This window comes from Macrobrachium rosenbergii, chromosome 21, assembly GCF_040412425.1.
Source record: "Macrobrachium rosenbergii isolate ZJJX-2024 chromosome 21, ASM4041242v1, whole genome shotgun sequence".
Classification (NCBI taxonomy): domain Eukaryota; kingdom Metazoa; phylum Arthropoda; class Malacostraca; order Decapoda; family Palaemonidae; genus Macrobrachium; species Macrobrachium rosenbergii.
In genome coordinates this window covers 39131773-39150562 of record NC_089761.1, presented here as the reverse complement: position 1 = coordinate 39150562, position 18790 = coordinate 39131773, and positions in this window count along the sequence as shown.

Genomic DNA, 18790 nt, shown 5'->3' with positions numbered 1-18790 from the left:
CAATTTATCCTGGCTTAGCACTTTATAAAAATAAGTAATATATCTCTATTTTTAAATTTTTGGTAAATTTAATTTTTAGTAAACCTTGAAAATTTTTGCTCACGCTTAACTCATACCAGGGATATTGATGTTATATTTTGTGTTCCTTTTGTAAACATGTTATGGTATAGTACAGCTATTCATCTTTAAAATGACAGCAAATCCATTTTAATATCACGCAAGGTAACTTTACAATTTAGCGATCAAAGAAAAATATCAATACGCTTGTGAGCTGGTACATGATGGCTGTGTGTTCTGGAATAGACACTACTTGGGAGACACAGAGTCCTGGAAGGAAAGTAAAATAGATTTTTGTATTGCGTGACATCTGCAAAAAGCTACGGTGTTATAGCTTCATGTTTCACTGTCGTATCAGAGAGAGATTGAAGGGGAGCTGAGAAAAATTGTACGAATAGATTTCTGAAATTTTTTTTTGCCTTGTGGAAGTTGATTGTTGAAAGTTTTCAGGGGAAGTTGAGGCACTTTATGAAGAGATTACTGAGAGTTTTTTTTTTCTCGTGGAAGTTGAACGTGATTGTTGAGTGAATATGAAATATATTGAGGCTGTTGGAATTTAATGCCGGGGCATACATGAAGTCTGAAGTTGGGAGTCTCTCTCTCTCTCTCTCTCTCTCTCTCTCTCTCTCTCTCTCTCTCTCTCTTTTCTTCTTCTTTTTCTTCTTCTTCTTCTTTTTCTTCTTTTCTTCTTCTTCTTCTTCTTCTTCTTCTTCTTCTTCTTCTTCTTCTTCTTCTTCTTCTTCTTCTTCTTCTTCTTTAGGTCACGGCAACTTCCACCTTCGACTCACATTAAAGTCCTTTAAGAAGGTCTGGGAATTTTCCTATTTATTTCCCATTATGCGACGAGTTTTATAGAGCTTTACATAGAGCGTTTTATAGGGCTTTACATAGAGCGTTTTATAGACCTAGTTTATGGGCAGAATGGAAATTAAGTTTTAGAATGAAAAATTTTTCTAAGTAAATCTCAGATAGTGTTTATGGGATTTTTGTTTGTTTGCTTTAATCATACTTACAAGAATACAGGCTTACATTCGCCCACCAGCAAGTGTCCAACAGGGTCTGGCATATATTAACATAATTCATGTTCAAGGAAATATCTCTCGCCTTCGTCAGGCCGTTGCTTCCGTAGAAGGACTTGGAAACTAGACCCAACTAAGTGACATTGTCAAATAGAAATACAAAAATCATGCGGAGAAATCTGTTCGTTGTTAAAGTTGGATATGAAGCTAAAAGCTCTCTCTGTTATGGATTTATAGTGAACTTTAGACTATTTTTATGAACATATATGTTTCTTACTATCTTTTTATATTATCTGAAGTAGATTAAACCTCTAGAATAAAGGAATGATTTATTCTGCTAATTTTTGCAGACCCTGCATGACTGGTGTATATAAATATGTCTTATTTTCATTCGAAATCTGAGTAACCTTCCACTTTTAGTTTTCTGTAAAAGAAAACTATTGTGCCGGTTTTGTCTGTCCGTCCGCACTTTTTTTCGTCCGCACTTTTTCTGTCCGCCCTCTGATCTTAAAAAATACTGAGGCTACAGGGCTGCAAATTGGTATGTCGATCATCCACTCTCCGATCATCAAACTCACCAAATTGCTTTCCTCTAGATTCAGTAGTTTTTATTTATCCAAGGTTAAAGTTATCCATAATCGTGCTTCAGGCAACGATATAGGCCAGGCCACCACCGGGCCGTGGTTCAAGTTTCACGGACCGCGGCTCATGCAGCATTATATCGAGACCACCGAAAGCTAGATCTGTTTTCGGTGGCCTTGATTACACGCTGTAGCGACTGACCAGAAAACTCGACTGTGCCGAAGAGACTTCGGCTCATTTTTTACTTGTTAAATGTAAGGCCTGGAGATTCATGATTTATTAATTTATGTAAACCTCTTCGGTCCAAAATAAACCAATGCTGGTTGATACCTACAACGGTACGCCACTTGAGCAAAAAATAACGTCCATTTTTCCTTGTTCAGTTCCAGTGAGGACCAGAAAAGGAAGACAACAAAAGTCCAGGAGACGCTTCCTGGAATCTTCCTGGAGCCCCATGAGGGTAAGAGGTGCTCAGACAATGCCTCCTCAGGAAGGAAAGAAAGAAGGAAGGAGAGAAAGGAGGAAAGGGGCTTCTGGATCTTGCATTCAACACTTCAGGTTTATTTACACCGTCAGATTGTCCGCGAAAGGAAAAGTAGCTCGCGATGTTTTTCTTTTTTTTTTCTTTTGTCTTTTTTTGACGTCGAAGATGAGGAGAATTTTGCGGAAAATCTATCATTTGAAAATGCCCCGGGATTTTGTTGACTTCTTTTCTTGGAATCTCTCTCTCTCTCTCTCTCTCTCTCTCTCTCTCTCTCTCTCTCTCTCTCTCTCTCTCTCTTCTTTAAGAACTTGATATTCAGTGGATCAGAAATGTATTTTGTTGATGCAAATTACACAGATTTTCGTTTATCTGTCTGTCTGTCTGTCTGTCTGTCTGTCTGTCTGTCTGTCTGTCTGTCTCTCTCTCTCTCTCTCTCTCTCTCTCTCTCTCTCTCTCTCTCTGAAAGATTTGATGCCCAGAGATCAGTAATGTATTTTGTTGCTGTAAATTACAGGTTTTCATTTATCTCTCTCTCTCTCTCTCTCTCTCTCTCTCTCTCTCTCTCTCTCGCAGGTGGTAGAATTAGGTGCATATTTTTTTACGAAGCTGTGATATAACGGGCGGTGGAGGTCAGGGCCAAAGCCCCATGACAATCAAGGGTGTTTATTTTACTTTAGGCTAGGTTGGCTAAGGTTAGGTTATGATAGATAATATTATTACTTTTTGCTCCAGGAAAAGCATATTTTTTTAGTGGTAAATATTGTACAAGGGATTGTGAGGCATGAAAATAAAGAAGTAAAAACTTGGAATTACTAACATAAAGTAATAATTAGAAAAAAAGATTTTCTGGAGAAATAAAGAATGAGTAAAAAAGCAAGTCCTCATTATCAGAAGGAATATATATATATATATATATATATATATATATATATATATATATATATATATATATATATATATGTAAGCTATATCATTTATAAAACTAGCTATTAAAATCACATCAACATTGGTTCTTCCCTCAAAGAATAGCTATATATAATATATATATATATATATATATATATATATATATATATATATATATATATATATATATATATATATATATATATATATATATATATATATATATATATATTATACATTAAACAAAGAAGTTTTTAAAAGCCAACTTTGTAACTAACAAACAGGTTTAAAAGTTGGAAGTGACGACTTTCTCTCGTTTTAGTATTAGCCTTTTTCCAAAAGAAAAGCCGCCGAAGTCTGGTCTTTTTTACGTCATAATATTTTTCTTCCTCAAACTTTTCCATTTATCTAAGCGCTGTGACTTTGTGATCGTCAAAGTTTTGAAGTTATGGGAAAAAGTAACCGTCGGCTTATCAGTCACGCAGATTCGAACGTGTCAGGGTCGCAAATTCCTGAGATGTATGCCAATATTGTACCAGCCCCGGTTTTCTGCCATGCCCTTAGGTTAGGTTAGGTTAGGTTAGACTAGCATCTCCGTTAGTAATTTGGGCGTGGGAAGCATAATGAGATTATTTTCAAGAAAATTCTGTGGTTAGTTTTTAAGATATGGCGTCCGGCTTTTTTCAGGGAAAGGTCTCGTACTCGGTTACATCTCGGTAAAGTGCGTCAGTGTCATGAAACGAACGGGTATCAGAATTATACAAAGATCAACTATCAGAATTATACAACGAAGAATGGTACAAAAACGTCGATGTATCAGAATTCGTCAAAGGACGTATCGAAATTGTCCTTTCGCTGCTTCTTCTTCTTCGTTTTCCATTTTTGAAAGATTTTTTCATTTTTTTTTTTGTCTTTCCATTCATCAAATCACACAAAAAATTTTTATTTTCTTGGTCATCGCATTCTTTCTTGATAGTTCCTTTGACTGCAGCAGCAGCAGCAGAGAGAGAGAGAGAGAGAGAGAGAGAGAGAGAGAGAGAGAGAGAGAGAGAGAGAGAGAGAGAGAGAGAGAGAGAGAGAGAGAACTTAGGGGGAAAGGTTCAGGGGAGAGGTCAGTTCTGATTCAGATTTATTTATCACTTCCTTCAAGGCAAACATACATACATACATACATATATACATACAGAGATAAGAGAGAGAGAGAGAGAGAGAGAGAGAGAGAGAGAGAGAGAGAGAGAGAGAGAGAGAGAGAGAGAAGCATTAAGATTCTTCTCTCGGGTTTATTACGTTTCCGTTATGGGAACAAATTCTTTCGTGATCACCCAGGGAGAAATGAATGTATTCAATAAGAAAATGAATGAAAAAGATATATGCAGTACCTTATTAGAACAGAGAGAGAGAGAGAGAGAGAGAGAGAGAGAGAGAGAGAGAGAGAGAGAGAGAGAGAGAGAGAGAGAGAGAGAGAGAGAGAGAGAGAGAGAGAGAGGCAGGAGCCTTTTTACTTTTATGCCCCCATCACAGAAAGGAATGTGTGGCTACGAAATTTTGTGTGAAACGGTGTATGTACCTATATGTGTTTTAGAGAGAGAGAGAGAGAGAGAGAGAGAGAGAGAGAGAGAGAGAGAGAGAGAGAGAGAGAGAAACTTGGTTCCAAAACATACAATATTCAATACAGGCTTTGAATTCAACCAAGAAAATCTTTGGCTTTTTCTTCCTCCAGCCGCGGGATATTCCATTTCTTGCGACCTCCCAAAACTCAAAACTCAGAGGTTGAGCTTCCTGCAACTCTGATTGTGTTATTGTGTTACATCCCCTTTCTAAATGTTGGTGTTTATTTATTTATTCACTCTTGTTTACTTATTTATTTATTGATTCATTTATATTTTCATTTTAAAATGTATACATTTAAAAATGAATTTCAAATATATTTCGTTAAAAATGAGTTGTAAATACATCTACACTTATTTAAAATGAATTATAAATACACGTATGCCTATTTAAATTGAATTATAAAGGCATTTATTTAAAAATAAATCGTAAATATACTTATTTAGAATGAATTCTAAATATATTTGTTTAAAAATGAATCGTAAATATACTTATTTAGAATGAATTCTAAATATATTTATCTAAAAATGAATTGTAAATATACTTATTTAAAATGAATTGTAAATGCATTTGTTTAAGAATGAATTCTAAACGTTGTTAATAAAAAATGAATTTTAAATGTATTTACTTATTTATTTATGTTTATAATTATTCATTATTATGCCTATTTTGTGATCTATTTACTTAACCTTTCATTGATTGACTGATTGATTGATTTATTTAATTACCCATTGTTTGTTACTCGATTATTCTTGTTACTATTTCCTTTGCATATGGCGCTCAGTTCCTTGGATAATTGTAGTGGGAGAAAGAGGCCTTTCTCGATTAAATGTAAAAAAAATCAAGCAAAAAACGCGCCGAAGTTTGTTCGGCGCAATCGAGTTTTCTGCACAGCGTATAATCAAGGCCACAGAAAAAAGATCTATCTTTCGGTGGTCTCGGTAGAATGCTGTATGAGCCACGCCCCATGAAACTTTAATCACGGCCCAGAGGTGGCCTATACTATATCGTTGCCAGAAGTACGATTATGGCTAACTTTAATCTTAAATAAAATAGAAACTACTGAGGCTAGAGGGCTGCAATTTGGTATGTTTGGTGATTAGAAGGTGGATGATCAACATACTAATATGCAGCCATTAGCCTCAGTAGTTTTTAAGATCTCAGGGCGAACAGAATAAGTGCTGGCGGACAGACAAAGCCGGCACAATAGTTTTCTTCTATAGAAAACTAAAACCACAAGGAATTGTGAGAATGGGGACTTATATCCTACTCGCCTATTCCACACGTTAAAATGATTTTCTGAGACTAAAAAAAAGCAAAATGTAAAAGAAAATCTCCAATTAAGTTTTCTACCTGAAATTTAATCTTATATTGAGAAATTTAAACAAAACTCTTAATTTTGTTTACTGTTTATGCCTTTAAATTTTCATATTTCTTTTCAGCTGATTTAGTGACTGAATGAGATGCAGTTCACGCATCATCTTTCAGTTATCAGAAACTCTGAAAAAAATAAATATATATATATATGTCGGTCATGTCCCTTCCTTAGAAAATTAGTGGAATCAAAATATCTTGCACAAAAAAAAAGAGTTCATATAAATGAAAGTAAAATATCCTGTTTGAGACTGAAAGACGGAGCCATTGCGTTGTTTATAACTGCTTATTAAAGAACACGAAGAAAGATATGCATTTTAGCGAAATTCGGAATCTTACCTCATTTATATTTCCCAAAAATCTGAAAAAAATTCACCAAACTTACCAGACCTGAATTCATAAACGAAATCCATCTTTCATTTTGCAATGCCAATTAGCTTGACCCTGCATAGTCCTTTAACAAAATAATAAAAACAGATAAAGCACTTTTATAAAAAAAAAAAAACCTAGTACTTAAACCAAGTGTCAAAAACAGCTGTGCTTTCGAGAGGAAATAACGTCCGGAGATTACGGAGTGCTTGGAAGCATAATGGCGTCATTTGTAAGAGTTAGTTTAATGCTTCTCTAAAGCAAAAGAGAGGGGCAGAGCATGGAATATGAAAGCAGCGCTTCATTCTGAAACAGAAGTTGCAAGCACCGGAACTATCTGCTTAAAACTTTGCTGATTCTCAGTTATTATGGGGAACTACAGTACGTTTTGGTTAATGAGCTCAGATATGATTCTTTATTGCCAGAGAGAGAGAGAGAGAGAGAGAGAGAGAGAGAGAGAGAGAGAGAGAGAGAGAGAGAAAGATCTTTTATTCTTAAAGTAGTCATTACACACCACTTGTTCTATATTTACGTCGATCCCTTAGAAAAGAAGATATCTAGTTAGTTCCTGTCATTAAGATCATGCAACAAAAGCAGAGAAATGTAACAAAAGCAAGTAAATTCAACAAGAGCAAGGAATTGAAACAAAAGCAAGGAATTGCAACAACAGCAAGTAAGTGCAGCAAAAGCAAGTAAATGCAATAAGAGCAAGTAAATTTAACAGCAAAAACAAGGAACTGCAACAAAAGCAAGTAAATGAAATAAAATCAGTTAAATGCAACAAATGTAATGCAACAAAATCAGGGAAATGTAACAAAAGCAAGTAAATGCAACAACTGTAAGTAAATGCAAAAAAGCAAGTAAATTCAATAAGAGCAAGAAAATACAGCGAAAACAAAGAAATGCAACAAAAGCAAAAGCAAGCAGAGAGGGAATGTTGCAAGCAGCGATGAAACACATCTGGAGGCACTTTCGGTTCGCGAAGCAAAACAGCATCGGAATACAAATACCGAGTTTGTGAAGATTAAGCTTCACCTAAAGATATTCATGACTTATTCCTCCGTCAGACCTTCTTCCTTCCTGTTACTCTCGGATACAAGAGATGGGAAAGGAAAGGAAAGGAAAGGAAAAGGAAGAAGTAAAGAAGAGAAGAAGAGAAAAAGAGAAGAAGAGAAGAGAAGAAAGAAAAGGGAAATAAAAGCAATATGGATAAAAAGGGAAGAGAACTCATGAGAGGAAAAGCTGTCAGATGATTTCCCCGTCAGGTGATTGTGGCGACATTTCTCTGGAAATTGTTAACAATCTGTTTTCCTTAACAATTAATGGCTCTAAAGAAGAAACAACAGAATGGTAACTACCACATTCATACTATAACTTCTGGAATGTGGCTGAGAGCAAATGCTGAAAATTTCCACATTAGCGGATTCATACTGACGAATCAACAGTAGTGAGTTAGACCCTCAACACACACACACGCACACACATATTTATATGTGTATATATATACAGTATGTATATATATATGTATATATATATGTATATGTATATAGTATATATATATATATATGTATATATATATATATATATATATATATATATATATATATATATATATATATATATTGAACACATACACAGACACACACATTTTATACATATATAAATAAATACACACACACACACACGCACTCTCACACACATATACTTATATATACTGTACAAAATAAAAAATTAATCCGCAATACATTCATTTCCCATATATCAAAGAGTTTGCTTTCAACTGCCAAACTGGCTCTCTGTACACTCAGTATGATAATATCCTTTACATATTTTATGATTATTATTGTTTAACCCTTAAATTACATCAATTCATTTAAAGCCTGACAAATGAATATGAGAATACATTTCGTCTTATCTGTTTCAACTTGAAATAATTAATGTTGTTTACTGCGAATCGTTTTGTAAACATTAATTTTCCTCTTTAGTTTGAACGAAAGGAGACTTGTTTTTAATGGGAGATTAGAAAATATCTTTATCGGGTTTTGGTAAAACAACGACACGAAAACTATCTAAATTCTCCAGCCTCTCTCGGACTGTCACAGACTGAGCTTGAATTCGCAGACAAGACTTCCTTCGAATAATAATGTCTCCTCTCTCCCTTCTCGAGGACGAGACAGACAAAAGTCTCCCCAGAGTTCGCGGACGAGTGTGAATTTCTCTCGCGAAGTTTGTTTTGGTGCCGAATGGAAGGCGAATCTTCTCATTCTTCTTCTTCTTTCTTCTCCTTCTTGCCTCTTCTTCTTCTTCTTCTCCCGGAATGGAATCATGAAGCCGACGACAATGGGAGGCCCAGTAATGAATATTTGCTCCAGTCCCTTTTTCCGAAGCCTCGTTAGAGACGGACAAGAAAGGCCCCGGGCGCCTTTTGTAATTGGTTTCCAAACACTCGACTCCTCCCGGGAGCCTCTCGGGCCGACGAGCGAGCAAGTGCTCGTCTTTATTCGTTGAACAAGCGACTTTATTCGCTCAGCGAGAGTCGAATTGTTCCCCCCACTCATTCACGCGCGCTTAACCACGCGCGAGCACGCGCAAGCCCTTGGAAAAGATGGGAATTATTCTTTTTTGAAATAAGATTTCTTTAGTAAGTTTCTTGAGCCGTGGTGGGGTGGGATGTGGGTTTGAATGCAGGAGGAGCCGTTGCAAAGGCAACGAACCATTAGGAAATGAGGTTAAGTTCTTTATCTTCTCTTTTCGTCTCTCGGGAAAGTTTCAGGTTAACAGTCGCTGATAATAGAATTAGAGGAAAACCTCGAAAATGACAAGGATTTGATTTATAGTTCTTGTTAACTGGCGGCGCAATAAATATGATCATCACGCTGGTAAATAATCTTGGATAATCCACAAATAAGATGTCAAGACAAATATATCATAAATCATACATTTATACTTTCACACCTTCCATCCATAAAATAATATATACTTGATAACAAACATTGAGATAACTCCAAATTCCTCAATAAACCTAAAGGGTTGTCGTCACATTATAGAAAACGTCCTCTCTGAGAACCCTGGAGAGAGGATAACTACCATCTTCATCAAGGCACTCACGAGAAACGACTAAAGTGTTAAAATTTCTTTCCAATCAGACTGGTGACAGATTAAAGTTTTTTATGACATATTTTGAGTAGCCAGGTGGTTCTTTTATAACTGATATATGTCAGCTAAGTAAATAAGTCAACAAATTTAAAAAATATCACTCACTTAATCAGTCTTCCGCTCTCACTGTTTCTCTCTGGGCCTCTTTATCCAATCAGTAGCTCATTCATTCCACTAGAAGTTGTTCTTGTTGACTTAAAAGTGAATTAAGTACTTGGTGATCAGTCGACTGTTGTGGCTCGTATTCTATCTGTGGAGAAAGAGAAAGGAAACTTAAATATGTGGCATTCAGTTTTCTTTCAAACATATACCACCATATTGTACTGAAAAACTGTGGGGCTTCGACGACTTAATCTGATTGATCATCATCAGATATTCTCTCTCTCTCTCTCTCTCTCTCTCTCTCTCTCTCTCTCTCTCTCTCTCTTGTACGTGCACTCCTCACCCATATATATGAAAGGGACTTGGGGATAAGGTAGTATCACATGCCTTTCTCCGTCATGATTACATTACACATCAGTCAACTAACTTCCAGTTACCCTACTTGCTGCTTAATTCACTTGAGGCTAACAGTGTATGTATGTATTTATGCATGTATGCGCACATTTATAGGCCTACAGACAAAATTAACACAGTCGTATAGGGAACTCAGTCTTCCTTCAAATATAGACCACCATGTCGCAATTAAAAACCGTAGGGCTTCGACGAAGTAATCCATTCATCATCATCAAATATTCTCTCTCTCTCTCTCTCTCTCTCTCTCTCTCTCTCTCTCTCTCTCTCTCTCTCTCTCACTGATGGAAACTATACTGATTATACCTCTCTTAAGTAGCAATACACCTTAACTAATCTTGTTCTTCTCATGACAGGAGGAAATCTCTCTCTCTCTCTCTCTCTCTCTCTCTCTCTCTCTCTCTCTCTCTCTCTCTCTCTCTCTCTCTCTCTCTCTCTCTCTCTCTCTCTCTTGTACGTACACTCACCCATATTACATATATCAAAGGGCTTCAGAGATGTTGTACGTCCATGCTTTTTTCATCTAGATAACATTCCACATTAGTCAACTAACTTCCAAGTACCCCATTCGCTGCTTGATTCACTATATGCCAACAATGTATGTACTTTTGTATACATACATTTATACAGACAATACATATCAGGGAACAAAATGAACCCAAACGTTTACTAAGAAAACAACGTTTCTGTGGCCTTCTCACATTCCATGAAGGAGGAAACGTTTTCAGAACAGATGAGTACTTTCAGATCGCGGTGTTTGAGTCTATATACGACTTTCTGTTTTTTGTTCGATTTTTTGCACCTTGCGCTGTTGACTCGCTCAACGTCTCCGGAAAAAATTCCGCTTTCAAGGAATTTGAGGCTTAAAGGTGAAGCTTCGGTTTCATTCCTTGGCTTCGTTCTTGTCTTTTGCTCTTAAACTGATTAAATCGATTAATTATTTGGTCTTGATGGAGGATTTCATATCCTCTGGAGAACAGGAGTTGACATTGTCATAATTCTTGTAAGACTCTTGTTTTTCAGTTCTTAACCCAGATCTTTCCCAAGTCTCTCTCCATCTCTCCTACTGAAGATTCTGATGTCCATAAGTTGTTTCATTTTATATCTTTTTATTTCAGAAACGTTTTCTCGTTGTCATATTCAAATATATCTTTTTATTCGCTCTCTCTCTCTCTCTCTCTCTCTCTCTCTCTCTCTCTCTCTCTGAAGATTCTGATGCCTATTTGTTGTTCCATTTTATATCTTTTTACTTCAGAAGCGTTTTCTCGTTATGAAATTCAAATATATCTTTTTATTCGTTCTCTCTCTCTCTCTCTCTCTCTCTCTCTCTGAAGGTTCTAACTTTCATATGCTGTTTTACTTTATATCTATTTATTTTAGAATTTTTCATTATCATATTCAAGTCTAAGTTTTATACTCTCTCTCTCTCTCTCTCACTGAAGATTCTCTCTCAATAATTTATTCCATTCTATATATTCTTAATGTCAATAACTTGTTCCATTCTCGTTATTCTTATTTCAAATATAGCGTTTTTCGTTATCATATTCAAAATATATATTTTTCTCTCTCTCTCTCTCTCTCTCTCTCTCTCTCTCTGAATATTCTGATTTTCATATGCCGTTTTACTTTATAACTATTTATTTCAGAAATGTTTTCTCGTTGTCAGATTCAAGTCTAAGTTTTATACTTACCTCTCTCTCTCTCTCTCTCTCTCTCTCTCTCTCTCTCTCTCTCTCTCTCTCTCTGAGTGTGGGCCTTTTATAGCTTGGTCCTGTGTTAAGGTTTTGGTGGGTGCGTTGAAGGGCGGTGTTATATGCCAAGTTGAAATTGGCCTCTAAGATCCGAGGCGCCCGTCGGAGGGGAAGAAAGGCGCGGATTGGCTGCGTCCTCTGGAGTCTTATCCCGGAGATTTCCCCACCGATAGTTTGAACTTCTGCAATGGCACTTGAGCCCCCCCTCTCTCTCTCTCTCTCTCTCTCTCTCTCTCTCTCTCTCTCTGATGCTCTTTGAGCGTTTTGCAATATAAATTTTGCTCTTTTTTTGTTTGTTTATTTTCGATTTAGAATTTATCTTTTGCTTTTAATTTTATATTGTATGATTGGCAGGATGCTTTGGTATCATACATATATATAATTTATATATATGTATATATATACATATACATATATATACATATACATATAGATATATCCATATGTATGTATATATAAATATATATATATATATATATATATATATATATATATATATATATATATATATATATATATATATATATATATCATAGGCATTTTTCCACATGTGAGAGAGGTAGAGCCAGATGGGTATTAACCTTCTAGAGCTCAGCAAATTATTTTGGGGTGAGGTTGCTAGCCCATGCCAACCTTAGCGAAGACGTTCACATCCTCAGGTCAGGGGAAGCATTGTGAGTCGGAACAAAGCCTGATAACAGTGGGAAGGAAACAGTCACTTAACCATGTACTCCTAAGAGAATTTAGGATATCCACCCAATACAGAACTGCAGTATATTTTGAATCTATACTCACTCTAATAGATATCTGGAAATGGACTAAAGATATGAGCCGGGTATTTCCGTTCCCCAAGGTGCATTAAGGCCCAGTTTTCTCTTAATGGATTTCAAAGCCAGGCCCAAATCCATTAGTGCGGCTTCATTAGTCATGTATTCAAATAAAAAAAAAAATAAAAAGGACCTCCCATTTACGTATGTTTTTTTCTGCTTAATGAAAATGGAGTATATTTTGATGGAATTTGTTTTAATAATTTTTTTTCATTGCACGGAATCTTCCATAACATCATCGTTTTATTTCTTAATCTTTCAAATAACCAAAAATGCCATTCAAATCACATTCTTTTGTTAATCCATAAAAAAACAAGTAAAAATGAGCCGGGTCTTCGGCTCAATCGAGTTTTCTGTACAGCAGCTGCAGCGTATAATCAAGTTCACTGAAAATAGATGTATCTGTCGTTGGTCTCGGCAAAATGCTGTATGAACCGCGGCCCATGAAACTGTAACCACGGCCTGGTGGTGGCCTGTCCTATATCGTTGCCAGAAGCACGATTATGGCTAACTTTGACTTTAAATAAAATAAAAAAATACTGACGCCAGAGGGCTGCAATTTGATATGTTTGATGATTGGAGGGTGGATGATCAACATCCCAATTTGCAGCCCTCTAGCCTCAGTAGTTTCTAAGATCTGAGGGCGACCAGAAAAAATACAGACAGATAAAGTGCGGACTGAAAAAGTGCGGACAGAATAAAGTGTGGACGGACAGACAGACAGGAAACTAATATGCAGCGGGAAAAAGACAAACCTCTGTCAGCTGAGAGAGAGAGAGAGAGAGAGAGAGAGAGAGAGAGAGAGAGAGAGAGAGAGAGAGAGAGAGAGAGATATCACATTTCATGGATCTGATGTTTTCACTCAAGAGGAGGTGAAAATTGGCTGTGGAAACTATAAGCTACTCATTACAACATTGGCGAAGAATTTCCATATCTCTAAAATAACTATAAGCCCATAAATCACAAACGACTAATAATTACATCCACTAATGAATTATCCCGAACTTCGTGCACCTTAGGGCAGAGCAATCAAGCAATTACCTTTGACTGGTAATTACCGCCTTCCAGCTAACGTTGAGCTTCCGTGAATATTAAGCACCTCCCCCCTCCCCCCACCATTCCATCTGGGTTGTGATTGGTTAAGAGGAAAGGAACAGAATCGCTCCAGTTGACCAATGGTGTCCTCCTGGCTTCAGGGCTGAATGGGATTCGAAAGTAACTTTGCTACTTCCTTTGAGAAAATCATTCTTTTGGCGATAGTCCACTTTTTGTTTCTGGAATCGTGAGAATTAGAATCCATGTTTCTTCCGAAAGTCGTGAGAATTAGAGTCCATCGTTTGTTTGGAAATCGTGAGGATTAGAATCCATCGTTTGTTTGGAAGTTGTGAGATTTAGAATCCATCGTTTGTTTGGGAGTCGTGAGGATTAGGCTTCATCAATTGTTTGGAAGTTGTGAGAATTAGAATTCAATTTGCTTGGAAGTCGTGAGAGTTAGAATCCATCGTTTGTTTGGAAGTCGTGAGAATTAGAATCCAATTCGCTTGGATGTCGAGAGAATTAAAATCCATCGTTTGTTTGGAAGTTGTGAGAATTAAAATCCATCGTTTGTTTGGAAGTCGTGAGAATTAGAGTCCATCGTTTGTTTGGAAGTCGTGAGAATTAGAATCCATCGTTTGTTTTCGAAGTCGTGAGAATTAGATTCCATCGTTTGTTTGGAAGCAGCGAGAATTAGAATCCTTAGTTTGTTTGGAAGTCGTGAGAATTAGAATCCATCGTTTGTTTTGGAAGTCGCGAGAATTAGAATCCATCGTTTGTTTTGGAAGTCGTGAGAATTAGAATCCAATTTGTTTGGATGTCGTGAGAATTAGAATCCATCACTTGTTTGGAAGTCATGAGAATTAGAATACATCGTTTGTTTTGGAAGTCGTAAGAATTAGAATTTATCGTATGTTCCGGAAGTCGTGAGAATTAGGATTCATCGTTTTGTTTGGAAGTCGTAAGAATTAGAATTTATCGTTTCTTCCGGAAGTTGTGAGAAATATAATCCGTCGTTTGCTCGGAAATCGTGAGTATCAGAATCCATCGTTTGATATCAGCTGTAGATATTTACCGTCAGCTTAGAAAAACAGTCTAAATTGTACGGATGAAAATAAACATTACGGAACCCATATACCCTTGAAAGTTATGGTTCTTTCTAGAAAAACCTAGTCTGAGAGAATCTTGAAAACATATAATTTACCTTACGCAACCTATGAGAAGGAAGAAAGACCTCTCTCTCTCTCTCTCTCTCTCTCTCTCTCTCTCTCTCTCTCTCTCTCTCTCTCTCTCTCTCTCTCTCTCTCAAAAACTTATTCCTAGAAATCTCAAGATAAAGATGTCAATGACCTTAGTCCACCTACGAAAAGGAATGGAGTCTCTCTCTCTCTCTCTCTCTCTCTCTCTCTCTCTCTCTCTCTCTCTCTCTCTCAACTTACTCCCAAAAATCTCAAGATAAAGATATAAATGACCTTCGTCCACCTACGACAAGGAATGGAGTTCTCTCTCTCTCTCTCTCTCTCTCTCTCTCTCTCTCTCTCTCTCTCTCTCTCAAAAACTTAGTCCCTCGAAAATCTTCAGTTAAAGATGTAATTTACCTTATTCAGCCCACGAGAAGGAATATTCACTCTCTCTCTCTCTCTCTCTCTCTCTCTCTCTCTCTCTCTCTCTCTCTCTCTCTCATAAGTATTCGTAAGATATACTCAGCCCTATTTAGTGGAATTAAATAAACTTTTTCTTTTTATTTTGGAATGGGTGCTGGGTTCCTAATTCCCTCTGATATATTTTACGTGACTCAAATAATTCTTTCTAGAATCTTATTTTCTCTGTATTTTATAACCTTTTTAAGAAACAAAAAAGCAAAACTTACCCTTGCCGTCAGGTTTTTTCACCATAAATCTGGAATCTCTTTCGACTACAGAAAAATAAGTGAGTGAAATAAAAAAAAATAATTTTTGTTGGGCCATGGCAACATTATGTTACTAATAATGAGAATGTTGTTAATGACATCCAAACGCGATTTTTTCAAACCGAATGAGGGGTTATAACTTTATTCTTATAATCAGTTATTCATTTTTCGTTTTAGAATTTAATAGCTAAATTACTTTATTAGGACCATATTTTGCTTCTTTCTTAGCTTATTGATGCTTTGGTATCCGGTTTCTGTTTTCGCATTTGTTATACTACTATAATTATTATTTTTTTAATAATTCGGCAGCTAAATTACTTTATTAAGACCATATTTTGATTCTTTCATAGCTCATTGATTCTTTGATATCTGGTTTCTGTATTTTAATTTTTTACAATATCCTAATTATGATAATAGTTATTAGTATTTTAATTCTAGACAAATTACATTCAATAACTCTTGGTGGAAGAGCAGAGCAAAAAGGTAATTATGATGTGAATGGGAGATTCATATTACATTATTTGGAATCATACAATTGATATTATCGTTACAGTTATCATTATTATCATTAGCTTTGGTAGCATTATCATTATTATTAGTAGTAACATATGTACTAATTCTCATGGTAGGGGTAATAGCCATTAGTTAGGTTCAAGGACTGCCATCCATTTAAAGCAGACTCACGGGGTAAGAGGCGGTTTCACCTCTCGTCTTTAAGACGCTGAATAAAGCTGATTCTTTCCCCCTTACCACACCTCACTCACTCTCTCTCTCTCTCTCTCTCTCTCTCTCTCTCTCTCTCTCTTGTGAATTCTGGGGCAAATTAGTGGGTCCATTCTCTATCTCTCTCTCTCTCACGCTTTTTTAGAGGTTGTCTGAATGGTTAAAGGGTTTTTAAAACTCTCTCTCTCTCTCTCTCTCTCTCTCTCTCTCTCTCTCTCTCTCTCTCTCTCTCTCTCTCTCTCTCTCTCTTTAAAACTGTTGACCAAAACAGTAAAGTAGTGCCTTGACTGTTAGTTGACTCTGTGGGTCGCAGCTTGGTGTGGAGAGAGAGAGAGAGAGAGAGAGAGAGAGAGAGAGAGAGAGAGAGAGAGAGAGAAGTAGGTGATGAAGAAACTGACGTGAAAACAGAAGGAAGCAACGATGATCTCTCTCTCTCTCTCTCTCTCTCTCTCTCTCTCTCTCTCTCTCTCTCTCTCTCTCTCTCTCTCTCTCAGAGAATAAGTGAATAGAGGTCAGTGACCAGCGCTCCTTCAGAATGGACGAGATAATCCAGATTATTTGTCAGAATCACAAAATCAGGTATTTTCTCTCTCTCTCTCTCTCTCTCTCTCTCTCTCTCTCTCTCTCTCTCTCTCTCTCTCTCTCTCTCTCTCTTCCAGATGGTAGGACCTGGAACTCGGGGTGGGGGGACCTGTTTGTGAATGAAATGCGAAATGGAACTGTTGCCTGGAAACGCGATCGTCCAGAGGTTTGACTTTTTCCCGCAATGAAATTTCTGAGAAGTCGACTGGAAAGCATTCTCTGTCTTCGGCATCTGGCAGTTTTGGGATTCTCATTGCACTCCGTTTCCTTGCGACTCCCTGAGAGAGAGAGAGAGAGAGAGAGAGAGAGAGAGAGAGAGAGAGAGAGAGAGAGAGAGAGAGAGAGAGAGAAACTCAGCAGGTTCTGAAGCTTCCCTTTGTCATACTTTGAGCTGAGAAAGTTTTATAGATTATGTTTTCAAAGTTATCCATTTTCTCTATTAGCTGTTACTCTATATTCTGGATTATTTGAAGGCATGAGAGAGAGAGAGAGAGAGAGAGAGAGAGAGAGAGAGAGAGAGAGAGAGAGAGAGAGAGAGAGAGAGAGAGTTTAAGCTCATACCATAAACTCTAAGAGCAAGTAATGTTATTAATTCCCCCCTTTTTCCCGCACATACAATACAACCTCATTAAAAGTTGAGATTTGTGACACTCCCCTTCCGTGTATATTTCCCACCAGGTGATATATTTGTCTGGGAAATTTTTCCTTTTCTACGGGAGGAAGAGGCTTAAGAGAACCTTTCCGCTCCCCACATTCGTTGTCCATTATTCAGGTAAAGTGTACGAGCTGGATAGTCCTATAATATACTGGAGGGTCATATATCTTTCCGTGGAATCTGGAAAGTACTCCAACTATACCTGGGATGAAATGATGACTGCGTTATCTGGATTACTACTAATTTGAGGAAATAATTCCTTAGTGTTTGAAGTAAAATCGTAACTCCATAGAACCTGATTTTTTTTTAAATTATTGAAACTGGTAGAATTTGGAAGTAAAGATTAACGATGTGAATATAATGTATATTTATGGTGAACTGCGTTTTTACCATAATATTAATGTAACAGAACATTATTATTATTATTATTATTATTATTATTATTATTATTATTATTATTATTATTATTATTATTATTATTATTATTATTAAAAAGGTTGGCTGTATTATGCGAATTTATCTTATACAATATCTTTTCTATTTTCCATAAATTATAAGGAGAATACAAAGGATACTTTATTAGATAAATTCGCACAATACAGCCATCCTTTTTAATGAGACCTGTTCAAGAGAGGGTCTATTCCCTTCACGTATTTTTATTATTATTATTATTATTATTATTATTATTATTATTATTATTATTATTATTATTATTATTATTATTATTCATAAAAATCTCATAATAACACGAGTCACTAGGAATTGGAATAAAAAATTAAACAGGTTACATTCCCAATCCTGCTGGTATCCATTTCAACTATGGGTAATTATCTGTTAATTTGGTTAAATTTTCAACTTGGTTAATTTACTTGTCAAAATCTTAATTCCTCATGCTCTTATCTAGCCCAGGCCCGAAGACTATAGAACTAAAAATGGAGGCCACAAATAGTGTGGGACTGAACCCCAAAGAAGGCGATGGACCTTGTGAAGTCATTCCAAAGCCTGTCGTAGAGGGGAACAAACAGAACAACAGAAATTTTTTGCAATCTGGCCAAAACAGATTGAATCCTTAATTTTTGCGTCCCTTAATGATGTAACTTAAAGATGATAATTGCTGTTTATAACTCAGGCAGAGTAATTTAAATTGATAGAAAAACTAAAGACCAGATTATTAAAGAAAAAAAGACAAAATTAACAAAGGTAAATAATATTTGTGGGAAAAGTGAAGTCGTCCAAATTC